The sequence below is a fragment of the Oxyura jamaicensis genome, chromosome 2 (genome assembly GCF_011077185.1).
Source record: "Oxyura jamaicensis isolate SHBP4307 breed ruddy duck chromosome 2, BPBGC_Ojam_1.0, whole genome shotgun sequence".
Taxonomy (NCBI): Eukaryota; Metazoa; Chordata; class Aves; order Anseriformes; family Anatidae; genus Oxyura; species Oxyura jamaicensis.
This window is the reverse complement of record NC_048894.1, coordinates 36,645,629-36,667,389: the sequence shown is the minus strand read 5'-3', so window position 1 is coordinate 36,667,389 and position 21,761 is coordinate 36,645,629. Positions and strand designations below refer to the sequence as shown.

Sequence of the window (21,761 nt, the reverse complement as noted above, 5' to 3'; positions counted from 1 at the left end):
TGTTGACTTTAAACCAGGGTTTTGCTGCTCGAAAGACAGCAAGGAACTTTGAAGCTAGTCCAGTCACCCTTACAATGGGAAAAAAAAGAGACATGACTAAATAACATATAAAGAAATAATTCTACGGTTTCATTAAATATAGTTCTATTACTAACTGACAGCATATAAGGATCTGACAGCTCAAGTACTAAAGTCAAATGTATGGCTTTTCCTGACATTTAAAAAATTTAATTTTTCACAGTTCTTTAGAAACACACTGACTAAAAGGACAAATATCTTCCAACAGAATGGTGAAGGGGCTAATTTACAAATAGGGGGCTAATTTACAAATAGGTTTACCAATATGCAAAGCTTGTGCAAATGTACCTAAACCAGTATTGATATTGAATCATTAATAATTTGCAGAGTTTGGGTTAAGGACTAAGATTTTGGCTGAACACATTTCACTTTTGATACAAGGCTCCCATGAGCTGTATTTAAGCAACATCATGGATGTTGAGCCAAACGTTTCTTCCTACAACCTATTAACCTGACTGGCTTATAGGTGACTAACTGGATGGCACTGTTTCAGGAAAGTTTCAATTTTACTCTGTTTTAGCATTATTTTTAGAGTTAAGATAATTACAGGATCTTTAAGTACCTGGACATACTTAAATACGCCTGAATGGCTTATTCTAGCTATAACACACCAAAGACATCATTCAAGACTCCTACTATCCACGCAACACTGGAAGTTACATGACTGCTAGAAGAAAATAAGCACCATTTGCAATACTTTTAAATGGTACTTGAAGAATTGATGAGATACTAACACATGCTTATTTATTAATTCATTTATTTATTTTTCCTTCATTAAGAAGGGCATGGAATATTCCACAACGTCTTTGCAAGACACGAGAGCTTAATGAATGACCTCACTGGTTCAGTTTCCTCCAGGTGAGAGCCAGAGAGCAGCACCCCATATGCTGGTAGGGGAAGGGGACGCCTTCCAGCAGCAATCCAAAGGATAATTTACGATGCTATAGTGTGAAGTGAGGAAACAAAACAGGCAGCCAGGTTGGACTTTGCTGGAAATTCATTAAGGCAGCAGTTGTGTAAGTTGTAGAACATCAGTCAGAGTGAAGGAACAGGAATGGAAAAGTCTAAACAAGGATGCACGTGGCCAGGGACAGAACAGCTGCAGACAGATCCCATCAAATATGGGGGAGCGGGCTTCAGAAAGGTAGCTGTCAGCTGCACCTGGGGCATTACTGACTGTGCATGTCCAACCTCTTCTCCACGTCCCGCTGTGAAGGGGATGGCATGACCAAGACCACCTACTCCAGGCACCCCGACCATTGGAAAAGCTTTCTATTAGCTGAACACGAAACTCTTAGTCCCTCTGGACAGAGAAAAGAATAGATACATAGAACAGGTTGTCTCCTCTCCATGCAGCACTCTGTTACGTATTTAAAGGCTTATGCCTCCCCCTTGAGTCATCTCTTCTCTATGCCAAATGCCCTATTTTTAAAGACCTTGATTGGTAGACAATGTTTTCCCAACCCGGGGTCATTCCTGTGGCCCTCCTCGGAATTCCTTCCAGCTGCCCTTCTTGAGATGAGACAGCTCGAGATTGGGAGAGGCAATGATGCTAACAGGCATGTGCAGCCTTGCATCTTTACAAGATTCAAGATCTTATAAAAGCCCTTATGGGAGACCAATCACAAATTAAACATGCAGAGCCTCTGCAACAGTTGCTTTCACCCTCAGAGGATGCTATGCAAAGGACTAGCATATCAAAGCACTCCGGATCTGTAAGACAGGTGGTTACAGTCACTTTAATAATGCCTTAATGAAGTTTTCCAAGAGAGCCAGCATCACCAGCATCCACTATTCCGCCCTCATTGTTGTCCTGTGCAAAAAGCTATTATCAAAAGATATCTCTTTTCTTCAATTAAGTCATTCAAAAACATGGACATAAGGAGAATGAGTCTTCCCTGCTAATAATATGTTGCGGGTTATTATCTTTCCACCCTGCAATACAGGCCTTTAGTCTTCGCTAAGGATTTAGATTGGGAAATATGCTCTTAGTCAAACGAGAAAAAAAATACAGCCCACGCTCCTGTGGCAGACCATGTGCAAGGCAGCAGGAGGCAAAGCACACTGGAGGCGAGCAGCAGTGGGAGAAAGGAAATGGGAATCAGATCTTGGTATTTAGAAGTCAGAATGTGAAACGCAATCAGATGAGTTTTCTGGCTGCCTGTCTCACCAGCCCCAGTAGCAGCCCCAATCTGTACAGCCGTCTACAACCCAAAATTCAGCACGCAGGAAGTGTTACTAGTCACCACGTACCCCATTAACCTATCCCGAATCCTCTCTTCCAGTGACACAGGACGCATTCTGGGGGGCTATAACCCATGACCCTTGAATAAAACGTTGGAGATGCCCTATAGCTTTTCTCCCACGCTGTTCCAGATCCTCTCCAAATGAGCTTTCCCTTCTTTCAGAAAATTCTGCATATGTGCTTTCCTCTCTCTCTTATCACAAAAAATCCAGTCTTGATACCCTGACCTTGTGTGCAGACAAACTCACACGCTTTCTGCAGCATACTATTACACTACGAAGGTGAACGTACCTCATACCTGCACAATGAAAAAAACATTTGTTCAAGCAGGACTTGGAAGGAGCACTGTCATTCACACAAGCAAGTGCTGACAGCAAAGAAAGACCACACGTAGATAAAGGGAGGCATCTCAGAACAAACTGACACCCAAAACCCCAGGCTCTTCAAGTTCAGCCACAACCTCATAATCTATACATCTTAATAGGTAGGACTGTTGTATAACTGAACCTCTTCTGCATTCCCATACTTATCTCACTTACACACAGTTTGTCTTTGAAGAAAATTATGTAGGAGACTGCAATGCTTTCCATGCGTCAGGACACAACTTTGGAGGCCCCTATTCCCTGGTTAAAGGCTGTATTTCATTTGCCACTTCCCCTCCCCATCAAGTTGCTAGTTAAAATATGGTTGGCAACCTCAGACAATAGCTTCAGAACATGTCTGGGTTACAGATTTGCATATTAAGAGCTAAGTAAATTCTGAATTAAAATTAAATAAATAAAAAAGAAGTGTAGCATGATCAGTTCTACAGTCTCTTAAGAGTCCGTCATGAGGGAAATGCTGTGAAGTGTCCTTATGGCACATGTGCCCTTTCTCCTCTCATCTCCATGCTGCTTCTATTTCTGTTTCTGTTTCAATAGCTTTAGTTTGCACTTGTAAAACCCTCCTCTCCCTACTAAAAAAATCCTACAAATATTAAAAATCAACAGATTAAGGTAAACAATCTGGATGAACAAATCCCCCCTCCTTATTACCACATTGTTACTCAAATCACAAGTGTCGGGAAAGCCTAGTTTAAATATATTTATGTATAATTGGAAGGGTGGGGTATGCTCCATCCCCGAGGGACAGAAATAAAAAGATAAAGGTTTTGAGTTTAGAATGTTGGCAATAGGTGGAGGGGAGAAGCCATGAGTGATGAGCCTCAGTTTTCTCCTGCCAAAAGTAACGTAAATCTTCCCTTGACTTCCACTTCGCTGAAGAGAATCAGACTTAGAAAACCCCCAAGTATGCCTTTCTAGTCCACCTCCCTATCAAAGCAGGGTTGTAGATTATTTTAATGCTTTCTGAAGTCTAATTTTAGGTGTCCCAAATAATGTGGCTTGTATTATTTCCCTTGGGGAGCTCTTTCACAGTCAAATAACTCTCATTGTTCAGATTGCCTGACACAGCCTAATTTCTCCTTCTCTTAATTTGATCCCATTTGCACTCCACTGCAGGTGACTCTACCTTGTAGCACACAAAATTGTTTCTCCTGCCCCTCGACTTAGTTTTGTGAAATATTAGAATTATTATTCAGAAGTACACTTGCAGGGACTAGTTATGTTTTTAAGCTGCTTTACTTCTCACAAGTCATCCCATCAGTCACTGAACAATGGTATTACTCTTCTCTGATCTATAAACACTTGGTCTTTTTTGTCCTCTTGATAACGTTAGCACTAAAGCTGGTAATTGCAGGTGTAACAGACTATTTCCTGCTTCTACTCACAATGCTTGCTTGAGTAACAGTTGGCTTTAAGGACAGCAGCACAGTCCTCAACTCACAATTCAAGCACCAAAGCTTTCAAGTCCCAAAATCTTCATCCAGACTTTCACCTTGAAATGGCAAACAAGGAGTAGATCTTTCTTCCTTGCAGATCTTTCTTCTTCAGTAACTGCTTGCTCAGTCCTGTTAGATTCACCTGTGGATAACTCGGTATAGCTGCCTATGCTTTTACAAATATCTGGTCTCACCCTGCCCAGCTGCCAGGCGTACACAACTCTGATCCAAAAGCTTCCCAAAGAGGTTCAGGTTGGAAATGAGGAGACGTTTCTTTTCAGAAAGAGCAGTCAGGCATTGGGACGGGTTGCCCAGGGACGTGGTGGAGTCACCGTCCCTGAGGGTGTTCAAGGAAAGGTTGGATGTAGTCTTAGGGACATGGTTTAGTGCGTAACAATGGTAGGGGGATGGTTGGACCAGGTGATCTTGGAGGTCTTCTCCAACCTTAATGATTCTATGATTCTAAAGCATGGCTACCACAGCGTTGGGACGGAGAAAGGACTGCAAAATAATGGATTCACTATTATTGGATTTGCAATCGATGGTAATTCAGCTTTGGGGAAATATTGGTCTTATCTTGTGGATTAAAAACTGAAGCATAAAAGTGGACCACAAACTTCATTTTTAACTTTTACTCAGCTTTTATACAATCATGTGATATCTCCATTAATCATGCTGTTCTGAATTCTACCTTTTATTTTAACAGTCCTTATATTTCAACAGAAAACTAGAAAATTGCAAAATTACACAAGGGAAAAGCATTAATAAGCAGCTGTTCAACTCTCAGGATCTGAAAAGCAGACAATGAGATTAATTGTGCCCACACTTGTTCCTGTCAACCATCACTGAAGAACAGCTGAAAGCACTGGTACAAGCACACCACAAATGTTTTAATGCCTGTGTAACATACGTAGAGGCAGAAAAGAGAAGAAAGGGAGAAGAGTATATGTGTGTTAGACAGACAGATTAATTTTTTCTGCTGTCACTATCACACAACTGGAAACAATGCAGAAAAAGACGCTGTTTGGAATGAACCATTTTAGTTTTTAACTATCACAGAAATCAAAACATGTAACTTTTAAGCATCATATACTATATTTCCTTCTACTGTTTGCAGTGTGAACGATTTAATGTATTTAGAGAACAAAACAAAAAATAATCAAAGAGCCTCTGAGCATCCTTGCAGTCTCTATCCTCTGCAAAAACAATGCTGTTCACAAAATACTTGATGGCCTCTGCTGTATTTGAGAGATTCAAGAGCAGTGTAAAAGCATGAAACTCTTATAACCCTCTTTTGCAGCTCACCAGAAATATAAAGTCTCATACGCAACCCATCTTACTATATATATTTTAAGACATTCACAGGTAAACTCCCATAGCTGACTAATAAAACTAAAGTCTTTCACCATTTTCTAACAGCCTGTACCTTGGATTATGTACAATTTTTGAGAAATTTCTGCTCTCAGCCCCCATTTACATCAGTGCAACTAAAAGGAGAATCTGGCTTTTCCATTTCCATTGAAATGTATAAACCGCGGGGACTCTTCCTCCATTTAATATCCAATGAAACACTCTTAGGAAGCATTTGCCTACACAGGGTTTGTGCAATTGTCTCACAGCACGTTAACAGTATTCTGCATTTAAGCCAAGTAACGTAAATTCTGCTCAGCTTGGAATATTTCCACCAGGCTTGATCCAACCGAGGGCTGCATCCCATTTCTGCCTCAAGAAAAAGCCCACAACGCAGTGCAGCTCTTGTTCTGCCAGGAGCCTGGTAACACTACAGCTAACCAGCCAAGGCTGACCTAGTGCAGATTACAGGAATCTGAAGACGCCTTGCTTCCATGTGTGCCGTGGGCAGATACCTCTGCTGGGTTCCCCATGGTGCTGAGGCTACAAATTAAAGTGCTATGTCTTGAGAAACCTTCCTTCAGAGGCAAAGCTGCGCAGATGACTTCATATTCCCTATACATGACTATTTCAGGGTGGAGCTTCCTGTGCTCTGTGGGGATCTACCATAGAGGAATAATTGCTGGAATGCTGCAGAATAAGAAAATTTGTCATCCTCTCTTAAATCAGGAGTAAGGGAACAGAACTACACATAAGAAGAAATATATTATGCCTACAGTATTGTTAACCCCAAGCTAAAGAATCCAAGGACAACTGAAGTAGATTGGAAGCAATTAGGACATTCAGAAACATGCAACTTTGCAAAAGAAACAATTTATACAAAGGGTTTCCTTTAAATATATTGTATCATTCACACAAAGAGAGACAGGGCCAACTTCACTGCCATATACATAAACAATGGTGAATTTGATATACAGTCATTAGCAAAGTTAATCATTGGCCTAAGCTAAATAAAGAAAGTGTAGCTCAGCTGACGTTCAAGGTCACTGCCACAGTCTGAAGACGACCATTTGCTTTTATACTCTTCAAGTGTTTCAGTGTGGACAACACTAGAGCTCTTACAGTAGAGGCAATCTCATGTTCCAAGTTACACTTTAAAGTTTTGCTATCTCTGCAAAGAAGAAAATCGTATGTTTTCTTGTAATTTTTAATAATAGCATATTTTTATTTACATTATAGACATTCACCTGCTAGATTTGAAAAGCATACCTGTACACAGAATGGTTTCCCCCAAAGAAATTCCTACAGCTGTTAATCAGTTCTGCTACAAGAAGAAAGTTTTGCCTTCCAATTAAATTGCTAGCATTAAAAGGCAGTATTCATAATTTTGCTTTTTCATATTTGTTACTCAGCTCAACAGACGTCTGTTTTTAAAAGCCAATCAAGTGAAAAGAATTTGCAAAATTGGGCGTTAGAAGACTCTAAGACTCACAAAAGCCATGTCACAAATCATTCTAAAATTTTCACTATCAACCACATAATGCTTCGTTAAAGATCCATTAAGGATCCTTTAAGCCTCCTCAACTTTCCATCTCGCAAATACGAATTCACAGAAAACTGCATGCATGCCATATCATGCTGATCTCTACTAGCTTAAGAAATACTCTGGTACTTACAGTGCAAGGAAAATGAGTCTGGCACTGCAACAGGAGTCATCCTACCCTACAATACGGTATTGATACTGTGCCTCAGGACGGGGTGGTGGTCGCCACGTGCTGGAAGGGTAATTATCTTTCATAAGGGATGTAAAATGCAATGGTCTCACCACCTGTGGGAATATGTTTCCAGGGAAATCATCACCCCAAAGAAAGAACTGCAAGTTTTGCTCCAGGTTTTCAGTGAAGCTGTGATTACCTCATTTCCCTTCCAAATCTGTTTCCAGTGGTAAAAAGGCTCGGACTAATGTCCTGACAAGCTAGACTGCAAATTCTGAACGTGCTTACACGTTCTTATTTTCCTGCTCTTATCTGTCAATCCTGTTAAGACTCCTGCTTCATTTCAACGCCTTAATTGATGATTTTACCTTAGATGTTCTTTACAGCAGGGTAAGGCTTGCATACTTGCAGTTAAAAGGTATTTTAAAACCTAGGTTATTAAGGAAGCCTAGCTACATTACCATACTGTTGCATTTTTAGTACTTTAAGTAATTCAGTGGTCTGAAATAAATAAAATACAAAGTGTTTTTATTGCTCCTGAAGTGTTTAGCCAATAAATGTATAAAACTTACTATGTGCATACAACTGTAAATATTCTTTCTCGTACAGAAAATTATTTTTAAGTCAGTAGACAACATATCTAGCTCCATTTACATCCATTTACTCAGGACAATGGTTTCACTTTGTACAAAGAATAACAGATTGCAAAGTCATTTGTAACTGGTAATTCCCTAAAAAGTCACAGACAAAAGGTGCTTTGACCTGCTGACCCGGTTCTGAATTCATGGGAAAACAAAGTTTTCAGAGGAAGCGATCTGAGTTTTATTAAATTGGAGAGTCAGACCTTCAGTTAATTAAAGGACTTGAGCCACAATTCTTTGTGCAAGTCATCACATTTGGAGTGGACGATGTGATGGGTATCTATCTATACATACACATGGAATAAGCAACCAACACGAGACATCCAAAAATAGCCAACTTGCTTTGTTGCCTGCTGAAGAAGGAAAGTAATTCAAAGGGATTAAATGACAGTGGAAGGTTGTTTGAAGTGACATCATGATAGATACAAAGAAGCAAAGTGGTTTCCCACATTTTTCCCTCTCTGAATAGGTAGATTAGTTAATGTAGCAATTGCTTAAAGCCAGAATGAGCTCCCAGGACTACTTCCAGCGTAGCCAGTATCTCCTACCATCAGACCAAGCAGGGGAAAGAAGAGGACTCATTTAAACTGACTCTGGCACCAAGTTTTATGGTGGTTTTGGACTCAGTGTTCACTTCTACCTGTCTAGATTTGGCCTTCTTCTTTATTTACTTCTGTGCAGATCTCCCTCCTTCTTTAGTGGTTTACTGGTCTCTCTGTTCCCTCTCCCCACTTCTGTCCTTCTTTGTCTTTGCTCTTTTCACCGTTCACCTCACCTGTCACCTGCTGCTGATAGCTGCAAGACAAACTGAGACAGTTCACTTCAAAGGTTGAGCTGTCGAAAGAAACACTGAGCATGGTGCACAAGTAGAGAACTGCATGGTGGTCCCAGAGCTTCAGCACAGATTGCTAATACTGAGAGAAACAGAAGAAATGCAGAATTAGGCTGACTTAGCTGTGAAAAGGAAATGTGATTTCTAGTCAGGAGCTATATTCTGACTAAAGTAGCTACATTTTAATGCCAATGTACAAAGCCTCACCTGATGGTCTTGTACAAGATTGAATATTGTGAAAAACAAAAAACAAAACAAAAACAAAAACAAAAACAAAAACACAACAGGTAAAATCCAGTCTTGGCAGAGGAAAACAGCAAAGCAACTACAACATACACATTCTGCAGCTGTACTGGGCCTTTGCAGCTCCTGGTACAGCTTTTTTAAAGCAAGCTCAGGTACCCCCGCATAGCACTGCACTATTTATCCTACTGCTAAGTCAATGTAGACTCATGATCACTTGATCCAAGAACACTTTCCACAATCTGCTTTTGCATAATTTCCTTGCTTCTTAGTCATTTCAAGGCTAAAAAAGACTTTCATTCTGCACTAAATGCCCTGTTGGGCCCCACACCTGCCACTCACACAGTACACGACAGTCTCCACCCCCTCTGACAATTTACTAATTTAGGGACTAATCCATTTCTCATTAATTCCCATGCTAAATTTTCCATTGTTTTCTGTAGAACTGTTCCCAGTTCCTTAGGGTTTAATTCTGAAAACTTAAGCAAGTAGCAAGCTGACGTAGCACATGTAAGTAACATCCCTAACGCATGTTAAGCTATTTCGGCTTGCACAACTGATCAATCGAAGAATATTTCTGACCAAATCCTAGACAGAATTTGGCAGATGCTTTTGCAGTGATTCATGCATCCCCAAGAGGAGCAAACATTCCTTCTGAAAACAAGCTGCCAAAAAAATGCGCTGTTTGCCTGATATGCAAGCCTCACTTGCCTTCTCTGCTCCTCGTGAGTTTCTTTATGTCTATTCAATTAATACAGCAGATCGATAGATTTTGTACAGATACAACGCTTTTCAAATTTCTTCTTTAGCACACGACAAAAGCGTGACTGACTTGGACAAAAGCCCCAGACCTGCCAGTGGTTTTGTACACGCAGTCAGCAGCGCTGCCGTATGACAATTTTCACTGCACAAAGCGATGCCAGCTAGGGAAGCAAGAACATAACTTCAAACACGACGATACAAAGGAGGACCAAAAGATCCCAAGAGCTCCATTGTAAGCTGGTGCCATACTCTGCTCTCCTCATTCTTTTTTTTAAAAAATTTATTTATTGTTATTTATAATGAAGAGAGTGCATGATACACTAACTAGTTTTCATAGGCATTTGTAGGAGCAGTATCAAAACTGAGCAAATGCTTTCATGCTGAACGTTCTGTTCTTATATCCCCAGTGAATTTTATCTTGTAGGAACCTTCGGTCCAGTTTTCCTCTGTTTTTCACCTTGTATTATCACTTGTAGCGTAGCTATAGCATAGCTGTTTTGGTGCTCTTGTCTGCCCAGCCAGGCTACAAGACGATAGCACGCCGAGTCAAAGAGGGCTGTGCACCTACTCTTATCAGCGGGCAGCGACGACACGGGGTCAACACAACAAAGAATCAGGCTTCTCTTCCATGACCTTATCCAAGGGAGAGCTATTTCTGGTAGTCCAGAGGAAATCCATCTCAGCTGTTGTCTGAAGTACCAAGGCATGAAAACATGCTTTTCACACCTTATGAAAATTCTTTAGTTGTTTCACATACTTTCAAGCAATCCAAAGGTGGCTTTACAGCTGTTGTATACAATACAGAATGAAGCCACCTGAAGATTCTCAGAAGTCAGCTTAAGGTGGGCATATTCAAAAGCATACAATGTTGTCTAAAGATATATTATTTCTCTCTCAAATTTCAAAGCCCTGAGGACACCTTTTCAGTTTGCAAACACAGCACAATTCACATCAGTGGTCATCCTGCCTACAAAGCCTCTGGACCACCCTGATGCAGAGTGACCAGAGATTAGTAAGCAACTCTGAAGTGCCATTAAGGGTTTGCTACTATCAGCCCATTTAAAGAAAGCTTCAGTCTTTCAAAGACAGTAACTATTTCATGGAAGAGGACTGAAAAATTGAGGAAAATCTCTAACTGTAAAGGTGTTCCAGAAGTTTTACCTCAAAGCTGCATTATGTAGCTCAGTGTTAGGTGTGTACTGAAGACTTTTAGACTGAAGAATTTACTGGATATTATATTTTACTTAGATATATTTAGATATTAATTTTACATATACTCTGTAGAAGCCAGCAGTCTGTATTGTGGCACAACAGAGCCCATTATCATTTTCCCAGAGCAATCATCTGCTTCAACTTTTCATCTGTGGTCTGATTTATTAGACCTGAAAATGAATGGTGTAAAATACCCACATAAAAATGTGTCTGATGCTCACATACATCCAGGACCACCCAACTATGCAAGTCCAAGGGAAGAGGGCTGAACTGACCTAGACCAGTCTTCTCACCTACTTTTGATAACTAAACAGAACTAGTCCCAGCCACTGAGCAGAGGGAAGAAAACTTTCCACAGAAAAATAATGTATTTCTGACTAACAAAACATACAAAGTTTGATGCCAATGCTGTCACTGCTCTAGTTCACTTTGAAGCTGGAATGTGTTTAAAATGCTAAACATTTGATGGATATTTTAGTATCACTATAATTTATTTTATAGTTAATTTAAAATACTAAATCGTATGTTATTCAGCTTTGAAACTTTCAACATTTCTCTCTTAAAATGTGCAAATACTCTTCTGTTTGTTATGACTAAGGGACTGTTTTCAGTTCAAGGTCTTCTCTTCAGATCACAATTAATTTCCCCAAATACTGACCTCATCAAACAATAAATGACCTTTTTGAAGTACAAAAAGCATCTATTAGCATATATACTAAGTGCTGCTAAGATGAGATATTCAACAAGCACTGCTGACTTGTGGTATAATTACTGAGATGAAATACCACTATGTTTTGATTTACTGTTTAAAAAATTTTTAAATACTTCCTGAAAATTCAAGTTTCATAGTCATCACACAGGGATTCCTAACATGGCCCTTCCTGATGTATTGCGGCAACCGAAACTGAGATGCTACAGGATCTTTACACTTTATTTATATTTCCTTTTGGAGGAGCCACTGGAGATGGAGAGACAAAAAGAAAAAAAGGAGGCAGTTGCTTTCTATTACACCATATAATTTGATAAATACAGCATATGTTGCTCTTTCCAGCGCAGAATCAGAATCTCAAATGCATCTGAATCTTCTTCAGGAATAGAACTAAACTACGAATGATCTGCACATTGCACTTAATGAATCCAGCTCTGCACCTGCCCCTACATGACCAAACCCTGGATGCAAAGCTGATCAAACTGTTTCTACACCCTGTCTCTGTAGAATGCATACCCTTGATTTTTTTAAAAAGTCATGTTTTGTACTTACATTGCAAGCTGGCACAGGCACTGTACATTTGTGCAGTTTTGCATACCACTTAGCATACTGGAGCCTGAATCTTATTAAGATATTGTAGACAAAAATGTTTAGTAACAAGGACACCATAACATCAAGAAGGGCTGTGTGTGCGTTGCTAAGCCCCATCCCCTTCCAGGATCTCCTACAGGAGGAATCAACTCCCACAGATTTTTTTTTCTGCCTATGAGTCTAACTCACATTCTGGCATCATCACCTAAAGCAAAACATCCAAAGCACTGTCACTGAAACAACACACACTTACACAGTCCTCTGCAGGGGTCCCACACTGAGCTTCTTGTACTTCAGTTTGTACATGGAAGCTGGTAGCTGACGGCACAGCAGATTGAACCTCTCCTCTTCACCGGGCAAAGTCCCCTGCCAGCTGTGGGCGGCAGCAGCGACCGCGCCGCCCGCACATTCCAGCCGGGACACTGCTCGGGGTCACGGGGCCACGCAGAGAACGGGAACCGTCTGCATGCACACGTCCCAGATCAGACTGCCGTCACAGAATTGACTTGAATTCATTTTCTTGGTCGTCTCCCCTGTGGCTTGTTTTTCAGTACAAAGGACGCGAACTGAAGGCTGTAACGATGATCACATGAACGCTCGCACTTCATAAAATAAACCTGAGTTTGTGCTGGGTATATGGATGGTGAAACTGAAAATACTGTGTCAGGGGCAGTTCAACATTTCTAATCGTGCAGCATGCGTGATCACAAATACCACTGTTACCACAATTTCAGCAACATCACACTTTCTGAAGCAGCAGAAGCACTCCAAAATTTTAGCCCCTAAATCCAGGCTGTCCTGAGATGTCTCTGTGTTGAAACCATCAACCCCTAATTGTAAACCTTGTTGCCTCTTCTTCTAAATCCGACTTTGACACCCCTCACTTCACAACACCGCCCTCCCAAAGCGGCACCTTGGCCTGGCTGTGTCCCTCCTTCCTCCACCTCATCCTGGCAGGTCTGTGCCGCTCTCAGCCGGCTGCCATCTCCCCATCGCCCCGCGTTTCCGCAGACTGACCGGTGCAGGAGCCATGAGATTTCAGTCATGGTTTGAAGCGTGTTGATTTATTATTAATGAATAATAAATAAAAGCTTCTTGGGGGCGCTTCTCCAGCATCCCCCCTGCGACAACTACACACACATTTATGCACCGCAGTGCTTACGGCTTTCCAGCCCCCCTTCCCTCAGCGGTCCTATTCCAGCACAACTACTTTAAGGGCGGTAACAAGAAAAAAAAAAAAAAAAAAAGTTATTTGCATCCGACGCTGTGCAAAAACAGCCCCTTTGGGGGAAAAAGAAAACAAACAAACATAGCAGCACCACACCAGCCCTGCCGCTAGTGCAGCCCCGCTCCCTCCACAGCTGTAACCGCACCCCGGCCGCCCCCTCCCCGGCCCCGCAGGAGAGCTCCAAGTTTCACGGACCCCAAAACCCCGAAACCCCAAGACCCCAAGACCTCGGCCCGCCGCTGTCCCCCGGCCCTCCCGGCGGCCGCCTCGCCCCGGGGCCGGCCCCTCCGCCGGCGCCTCCCCGCCGCGCTGACACCGGGCGAGGCCGGACGGGGACACCGGGCACCCCTCGCCCCCCTCCGGGCCCACCTGCTCGGCGGCCCGGTGCCGGTGCCGGTGCCGGTGTCGGTGGTGTCGGGGCCGGGGCGGCGCGGTGCGCTCCTCCCCGGGCAGAGGGCGCCAGGTAGGGCGGCCGCCCGCCTCCCCTCGGGGGAGGTGGGGGCTGGCCGGGAGGCGGGGGAAGGAGGTGTGTTTGTGTGTTTCTGTGGAGAATCTTAAACCTTGAGGGGATAAAAAATAGCCCGTCCCGATCCTCGGGATGGGGGTGGAGGGGTTAAAAATTATGAGTGTTTTTTAAAAGTAGTCGAGCCAGCAACCCACAGCGCCGGCTGCTGCTGCCCCACGCCAACCCCGGGCAACAGCATGGGTCTCGGCCACGGGTGTGTGGCTGTGGACACCATCCCTGTCCCCATCCTTGAAGCATCCTGCTGCTGCATGGTGCCCTGTCGCACGAACAACACCTCAGCTTCTATTTCCAACAGCCCATGGGGAAGCCAAAACGTTGCCCCATGGCACAGAGAAAGATGCCGCTACCCTATCCTGACACCAAAGGCCATTGGCCTGCTGAACCACGTCTGCTCTTGCGGCAAGGGCCTGCACTCAGAGCCAGCTTCGTGCCCTCATTTCTCACCCTCGCGTCCCAGATTGTGTGCTCAAAATACGTGCGAAAAATTTTGTTTTGTTCCGGATTTTTTCTTCAAGGCGGTTTCCAGATGGAAATGTTATGGTCTCATCCCAGAGAGGTCTTCCTTGTTCCTGCTGACGAGAGGGAGTTAGTTGCTGCCAAGTGACCTCCCAGCCTGCTGGAGGAATTGGGCACCCACGTTTTGGCATGCAACAAACGCTTCAGGAAGGATGATGCCACTGAAGAACTGAAAAATTGTAGTGCAGCCTCTTGTTCCACCAGTGGCCTTCTGCTGGTGCTTTTGGGTGGCAGAGAAGCAAGCTCATTTGCTCTGGTTTTGTCTGGAAACCCTGCTTAGTTGTAGAAAGTTCATATCAGGTTTTTCATTGTACTGCATGATTATAAAAAGATCCAGGGAAATCAACACCACTTGGATACAGGTGATGGCATTATCAGCCTCTGAGACTGGTGGAAAGTCACTGGTAGCCTGTGGCATGTCTGATCAGTGGGCTAGGGCTATGAAAATCCATGCTCTCCTTTCAGACCAGAGGTGTGAGCTTGATTTCTTATTTTGAAACTAGACTCCTGATGGCTTGTCTGGCTAAATAACTTTCAGTCCCAAGTATCTGCCCCAGTTGCCTCCACAGCAGTCAGGGAGCTCTAAATCCATTTCTGCTGGCCACTAGTTTGAACTTCAAAGCATAAAGCAAAACCAAGAGTGCGGCAGGTCAGGCACTAGAAAAATAATGTAACCATTTCCTTTAAAAAAATACATATAATGCCAAATTTGGCAATAGCCTTGTGCCAGTCTTCAGGAGCATTATGTTGTTCTCTAGCTAGGAGATCTGTTTTCTGAGCTTTTGACACTATGATTATTAATGACATTTAATCTCAGTTGGTACTTGATTTTAGATTACTAATGCTTGAAAGGACTTTGTTCACCTCTTGGTTTAGATCACAACAAGGGGACTTCAGAGGAACAAGCTGCAAGAGAACATGAAAAAAAATGGTTTATTTTTCCTGTTCCTACAACTTTGCTGTCCAGTTCCCAAATCCACTTCCCACCTAGGTCCAAGTGGTAACAATAGAGTTTGTATCATGCAACAGTGACCATTCCAATCTGTGCAGCTCCTCTCAGCTGGTACTGAGATTGTGCACAGGTCTAGTATGAAACAGTCAATTTTACTCCCAGGACACAGTTCACATGCATTTAATACAGTGAAGTACACAATGCTTGCCACCTGACTAGTGGTAGCTAGTTTCAGAAACCTGTGGCACATTAGACTTTATTAGAAGAGACCTGCAGGGTTGCATGCCAAGGAATTATAAAAGTCTTCTCTTTCTGTTTCATTTTGAGGTGAAAAGGGAAGAAGCACTCACTTCCTGGTGCTGTATATGATCACAGGCACTTCTGGAGTGAACAGTGGTAGTAGAAAAGGCCAAAGTCTTCTATCCAAGAAGTTTTGCGAAGACTAATGCAGTGAAACCCAGTTAAAACAAAAAATGCATATTACTCAATAGAAGACTCCTCCTGTTTTTAAATTGTTCAATACTAAATTATAATTATTTTCAGCAAATATATATATATATATATAAAACAATTTTCTACACTAAGAATATATCTTCCAAACTCCCTGATAATTCCACACAAGACAAAGAACAATACCTGAAATAAGTTGAACAGTTTAGGGTGAGATACAGAGAGTCCCAAGCAGAGGATGAAGAACCGAATCTTCTATTTGGCATGCTGTTTCTGATTTTGATTACAAAGATCTGGGATGCTTGGCTGATATGTCTCAACTCAAGTACTTGCGAAAGAAAGCATTCAGGAAAATATTTTCACATTTTTTCATCTGTAAAAATAGAGAGTTCTGTTGGATTTGTTATTTGGATAATTTTCCAGATTACTGGATCTTTCATTTGTTGGTAAGATCCTAGCTATTAAAAGCTTCATAGTATCTGTGAAGGTGAGGATGCTGTTCATACAGATATCCTCAATCTTGCTTCAAACGTGATGACCATATAGACCACCTGGTTGCTCTGTGGCTGCAATGTAGGTCTATACAGGCCAAAAAACCTTCTGAGGACCCAAAATGAGCAGGCAGGTAGCTTGCCTAAGCTGAGTTTTGCGCTGCTTTGAATCTGCTGCTAGCCATAACCAGCCTAAGTGGCCTAAAACAAACATTCTTCTCTGGCAATACTTGATCCTGAAAAGACAGGTTCTTGAGAAGAGCTGATGTTCCAGCTCTAGCACAAAGTTTTACCACATGGGCAAAGTTTGGGGGCTGTTTTTGTTGCTGGTTGGCTGTCAGAAACTGTAAAATGAGGCTTGATGCCTTCTGTTAAACCCTCAGTTAAACCTCAGTTTAAAATGTTGTATTTCCACATTTTCTTGTCCATAAGATTATTGTACATCATCTAAAAGTCAATGGGGAAATGTACACAAAGGACATATGGTATATAGTCAGAGCAAATGCAGTTTCTACTGGTCTCGTCTTTTGTTGTGTCATTTTAATTGCTTTAAGGAGCTACTACATAAATTTGTTCCACTTTAATTAATTTAAATATTTAACTAAAGTAGTTAAAATGCAAATGTATCTGGAAGTTACTGTACAGTATTTAGTATTCCCTCAGCTTTGCTTTTGTGGCTTAGTGTTGTACTTCTTGATCATATCAATGATATGTACCAATGGTAATATCTTACCCTAAATCTAGGAAAAATTCAATACATTTGACACATTAAAATATGTTTTAAGACATAACAAAAATACAGATTGGTCAAGGCATTTGTGCATAATCTAAAAAATAGTTTTGCATTGAAATGCATGAAAATTGCAAGCTTAAATTGCAGGAACAAAAGTGTTTCTTCTTTTTAGCCTGCCATTTGATTATACTTCAAAATAGCTTCCAACACTTGAAAGTTGTGTTTCAGTAACAGATTGAACCGTTGTGTTTGATGACTTTATTAGCTCTGGTTCCATGATTAGAAGAGATGCTCCCTTGCATTAACAGAGATATTCACCTGTATTTGTCTCCAAGTGTCAATCCTTTCCTTGTTATCTGTACAAAGTCTGCATTTCCCATTCCACAGAGAGTTAACAATAACTCAAAACCATATTTTTGCTCTAATACATTTTTCATAAGGAATTCCTAAATGTGACTGGGTTGTTTGCTACAGAACAATGGAACCGTGTTTACAAAGGCCGTTTAGACTGCAATACTGAGAAAGTCTGTAGACAAATAATTAGCAGAGATGATTTCCCTAGAGGAGAATATTAGTGGTTTTTTTTTTTTTTTTTTTTTTTTTTTCTGTGTTTTTAATCTAAATCCTAAACCCTTACTCCTGATCTTGTTGAACAAGCTGTTTGCTGAGTTCATTGGTAATGTTGTCTAAGTATATTCCGGCTCATAGTAAATAATTAGTACTTACTGTCAGTTCCTTCCATTAATTGTATTTCTTTTGCTTACTTCTGTTTGTGCTGTGGGGTGTCTTAAAAAGTATCTCTTAGCAATAAAGCTCTGCATTTTCTTCAGTGCTTGGTTCTGCCATTCATTTTCTGCATGACCTCTGCGAAAGTATTTAATCGTTCTTAATAGCATGAGTGGAACAAGTACGCATTCATTAATATTTGTGAGGCTGCCAGACGCTATGCTGCTGCAAGCATTTACAGTACCTTACAAAAATTATAATTGCACTATCCAGCTGGTTAATGTTTATCCAGTTATGGAGCAGTTAAACAAAAAGCAGAGAGGCCGACCTACTGTTTTCCCTCGATCAGTATTGAATTTTAAAGAAATTTTTCCATGTTAAAGCTGTAGAATTAAGCAGTGGATGAAATACCATTAGCGGGCCTCTGTAGAGAATAATGAGCTGAAAGCATGCGTGGTGCTAGGCTGCAATTAGGGTGAGAAGTGAAATACGGAGAGAATCAGAATACCATTTGCAAATCTCACCTTTCAGAGCATAACCTTTTCATCCCCACCAGGGGGAGCGTCCTCGAAGATAACAATTAGCAGGCACAAATACGGGGTTTGAAGACGATGGTTTCTTTGCCTGTTTCTTGAAATAGAAAGGTACTTTGCGATCTTTGCAAGCTATTTATTTTTTTCCTGAAATTCCTTTTGCTTCAGCCATCACATCATGGCAAAGAAGCAGCATGAGCGTTTTTCTACATCCTGGGTTTTGAACATATTTTGAACACTTTTTTTTTTTTTTTTTTTTTTTTTTTTTTTTTTTTTTCCTAAAAGCACTAATGTTAAGTACAAGATTTAGCTCAGAGTTTACATAGAGCGGAATGTCAAATTGCAAAGAAAAGTCTCCTTATGTAATGGCACACACAGCTATTAACGTTGTACATGGAGCTTAGATATTAGCATGGTTTAAATGTAGTGTGAGTATTTATCTGTTCATCCTGGGAAGAGGCCCAGCCTGTATTTGTGCTTGGGATTTCCCCGACCCCGCTGTAGGACCTTGCACTTGGCCTTGTTGAACTTCAAGAGGTTCACATGGGTCCCCCTCTTGAACCTGTCCAGGCCCCTCTGGATGGCATCCCTTCCCTCCATTGTGTTGACTGCACCAGCCCAGGGTAGTGAGGTTGCTGTGTGCCCTCCTTGCTGCCTTCAGGATCCTAAACCCCACCATTTCATGGTCACTGCAGCCAAGGCTGCCCTTGAGCTCCACATTCCCCACCAGCCCCTCCTTGTTGGCGAGAACAAAGTCCATCATAGTACCTCTCCTCGCTGCTCCTCTATCGCTTGGAGAAGGAATTTGCCACCAATGCATCCCAGGAACCTTCTGGATTGCTTATGCCCTGCAGTGCTGTCCCTCCAACAGATACCGGAGTGGTTGAAGTCCCCCATGAGGACCAAGGCTCGTGAACGTGAGGCTGCTTATGTCTGTCAATAGAGGGCCTCATCTGCTTGGCCTTCCTATCAGGTGGCCTGTAGCAGATTCCTGCTACAATGTCCCCTGTCCCTGCCCTCAAGCAATCCCAACCCTAAATTCTGTCAGCTTCTCACCCACCCCCAGGCAGAGCTGCAGGCACTCCAGCTGCTCACTGACATAGAGGGTGATGCTCCCTCCTCATCTCCCCTGCCTGTCCTTCCTAAAGAGCTAACTCCTCATTTATTCCCCATGCTATGTGGTGTAGCTGGTATCTCTCCTGGCCCCTGAGAGCACTTAAAGCACTTCAGGCTCATTGTGGGGATCTGAAGAAGGGAGTGCCCTCTGCTGCACTGTATGCAGATAGGATTTTTAATCAAATTGTTAGAGGAGAAAGACTACACTTGAACGACTATCATCACATTCACTGTCAATATTCTCAGCAGCAGTTACTGATATTATCTCCCTCTGGTTTTGTCCCAGATGACATTATTATTTTCAGTCATTCATTGAGATGAAATTCAATAATAATTTATTATCATGGAATACTTCTAAGCAAAGAGTTTCTTCTCAAAACAAATATACAGTGAATGATACTGTTTGTGGCGTGACATTAAGATACTATTACCAGCTACCATAAAGAAAAGCTGAAGAAGATTATAATGGATAATTTCAGAGGAATGGCTGTTGAGGAGGAAATAAATAAGAATTATTGAGAGTAGAAAACAGGTCTTGTAAGTGGAAAAACAGGAGTAACAAACTGTGAGCAAGAGAGAATTTTACAGCTGCGAACACAGCGCCGAGATGCTATTGCAGCTGGCCTGGGTGGCTCTTTAGAAAGGTAGGTACTTCAGCAAAAGGGAATGTGTCGCAGTGTTGAAGGGCAGGAGGAATAAACCTGCTGAGCACCAGAGCACTGAAATGCTGTTGGGCTGGAGCCTCAAATGGGTAGGACACGAGCATATACATATATGTGGTTGCTGAAGGCACCATATCAGAGGCAGCTATTGGGAAGAAGGTTGTTGGAAGAGGGAAGGAATTAGATAAGCAGATGAAGGGAAATAGTAGCTTCTGTTTGTCACATCCATTGCTTGCATCTCTTGCTCTGTAGTTGTTTCAGATTGGACTTTCAATATACAGAGCTAGAAAAAAAAAGTGGAAATGAAGACATAGCAAATATATATGGACAAAGGTATTTCTATCTCCTACACCAATCTTGAGTTCAATTGTGCTGTAGAAAGCACAGAAAGCAGGGAAATAAGTATAGAGCAGTGTGATGCATGCTTTTTTTTATTTTTTTATTTTTTATTTTTTTTCCCATAAAAGCCTTTAGAAAATCTTCAGAAAAAGTGTTCAAGGTCTCAAATCTGTGGCAGGAATTGTATCTATTTTACTGAAATTTTTATCTCACTGCATGGAAACACATTATTTTCAAAATAAAACTTGACAAGGTATAGGCAATAAGTGTTGAAAGTAGAAGACTGGATTCTCTTCATTCTCTTCTGATTTTTTTTTCCTTTCTCTTTTCTCTCTCTCTCTTTTTTTTTCTTTCTTAAGATTTTTTTTCTATTTATGGCAAACTGACACGATAATTTCTGGGAGTTGGTGGCGTTCCCATAGAAACAGCCTTGATTTGATGATATCACTGCAAGTTGCTGCAGTTATTCTGCTATGTTCTAATTAAAATAAAATCTTCCTAGATGAATTGCATTTAAATCTTCAGACACTTTTTTTCTAGGTGATTGGACGAGTTTTCTTTTGACCGTGTTCGTGTAAGGGCCAAAAGACTTGTGGTGATCAAGATGCCATTCTTTTCAAAGCAATCTTTTTGTCTCAGTTCTCCAGCGTTCATAAAACCCAAGTGGGCTTTTATAGCTAATAATAGTAGTTATAAGTGGCTCTAAGTGATTTGTGGAATAAGAGCTGGAACTATTACATGCCACCGAGGAGCTGCTTCTTTTAGTCAACGTTTAATACTTTGCAATAACAACTGTTTTTGTTTCAGAATCTCAATGCACTTTCTGTTGTTATGACTTAGAGTGCTAATGAATTCTGTATTAAAAGCCAGATGTTGAAGTGTCTGGGATGAAATTCTCCAGAGAATGAGTTAAATTGCCATGCAGTAACTGTCCTGAAAGTGTTGTAAAGGGCACGGTGTGTCAAAAACACTCTCTTTCATTTTGCTTGCATCCACTTTCCCTGGAGGGCATAGAAAAGGCTTAATTGCCAACTCATCTTTTTCCAGATACTGTGATGAAAATAAAATTCTGGGCTTTTTCTCATTGTGAAGTGCCTGAAGTTAGAGGATGGAAGGACAAACAGAAAGTGGTATTGAAACAGATGGATTCCTCTGAGTTTGTGCGACTTCGAGAGAGACCCACTGCGTTTTTTACTGATGCAGACAAAGATGCCTCATCTCTGGCAAGAGAAAAATGCTGTTGTGAAATTTGCTACTGTCTTGTTTAAGGAGACAAAACACAAAGCAAATAA

General features: G+C 41.6%; 1 protein-coding gene across 2 annotated transcripts in view; it reads right to left on the bottom strand.

Annotated features, from left to right (window-relative positions):
• The window catches only part of WIPF3 (WAS/WASL interacting protein family member 3), a 35,556-nt gene extending 21,618 nt beyond the window's left edge, over window positions 1–13,938 (bottom strand). Inside the window, exon 1 of one of the 2 annotated variants that reach the window (XM_035317866.1) lies at window positions 13,795–13,938. The gene's annotated coding sequence lies outside the window, so the exon portion shown is untranslated. Of the gene's footprint in view, window positions 1–12,450; window positions 12,583–13,794 lie in introns of those variants that run through there. The other variant, XM_035317867.1, reaches the window with a different exon arrangement.
• Window positions 13,939–21,761: the final 7,823 nt, after the last annotated feature.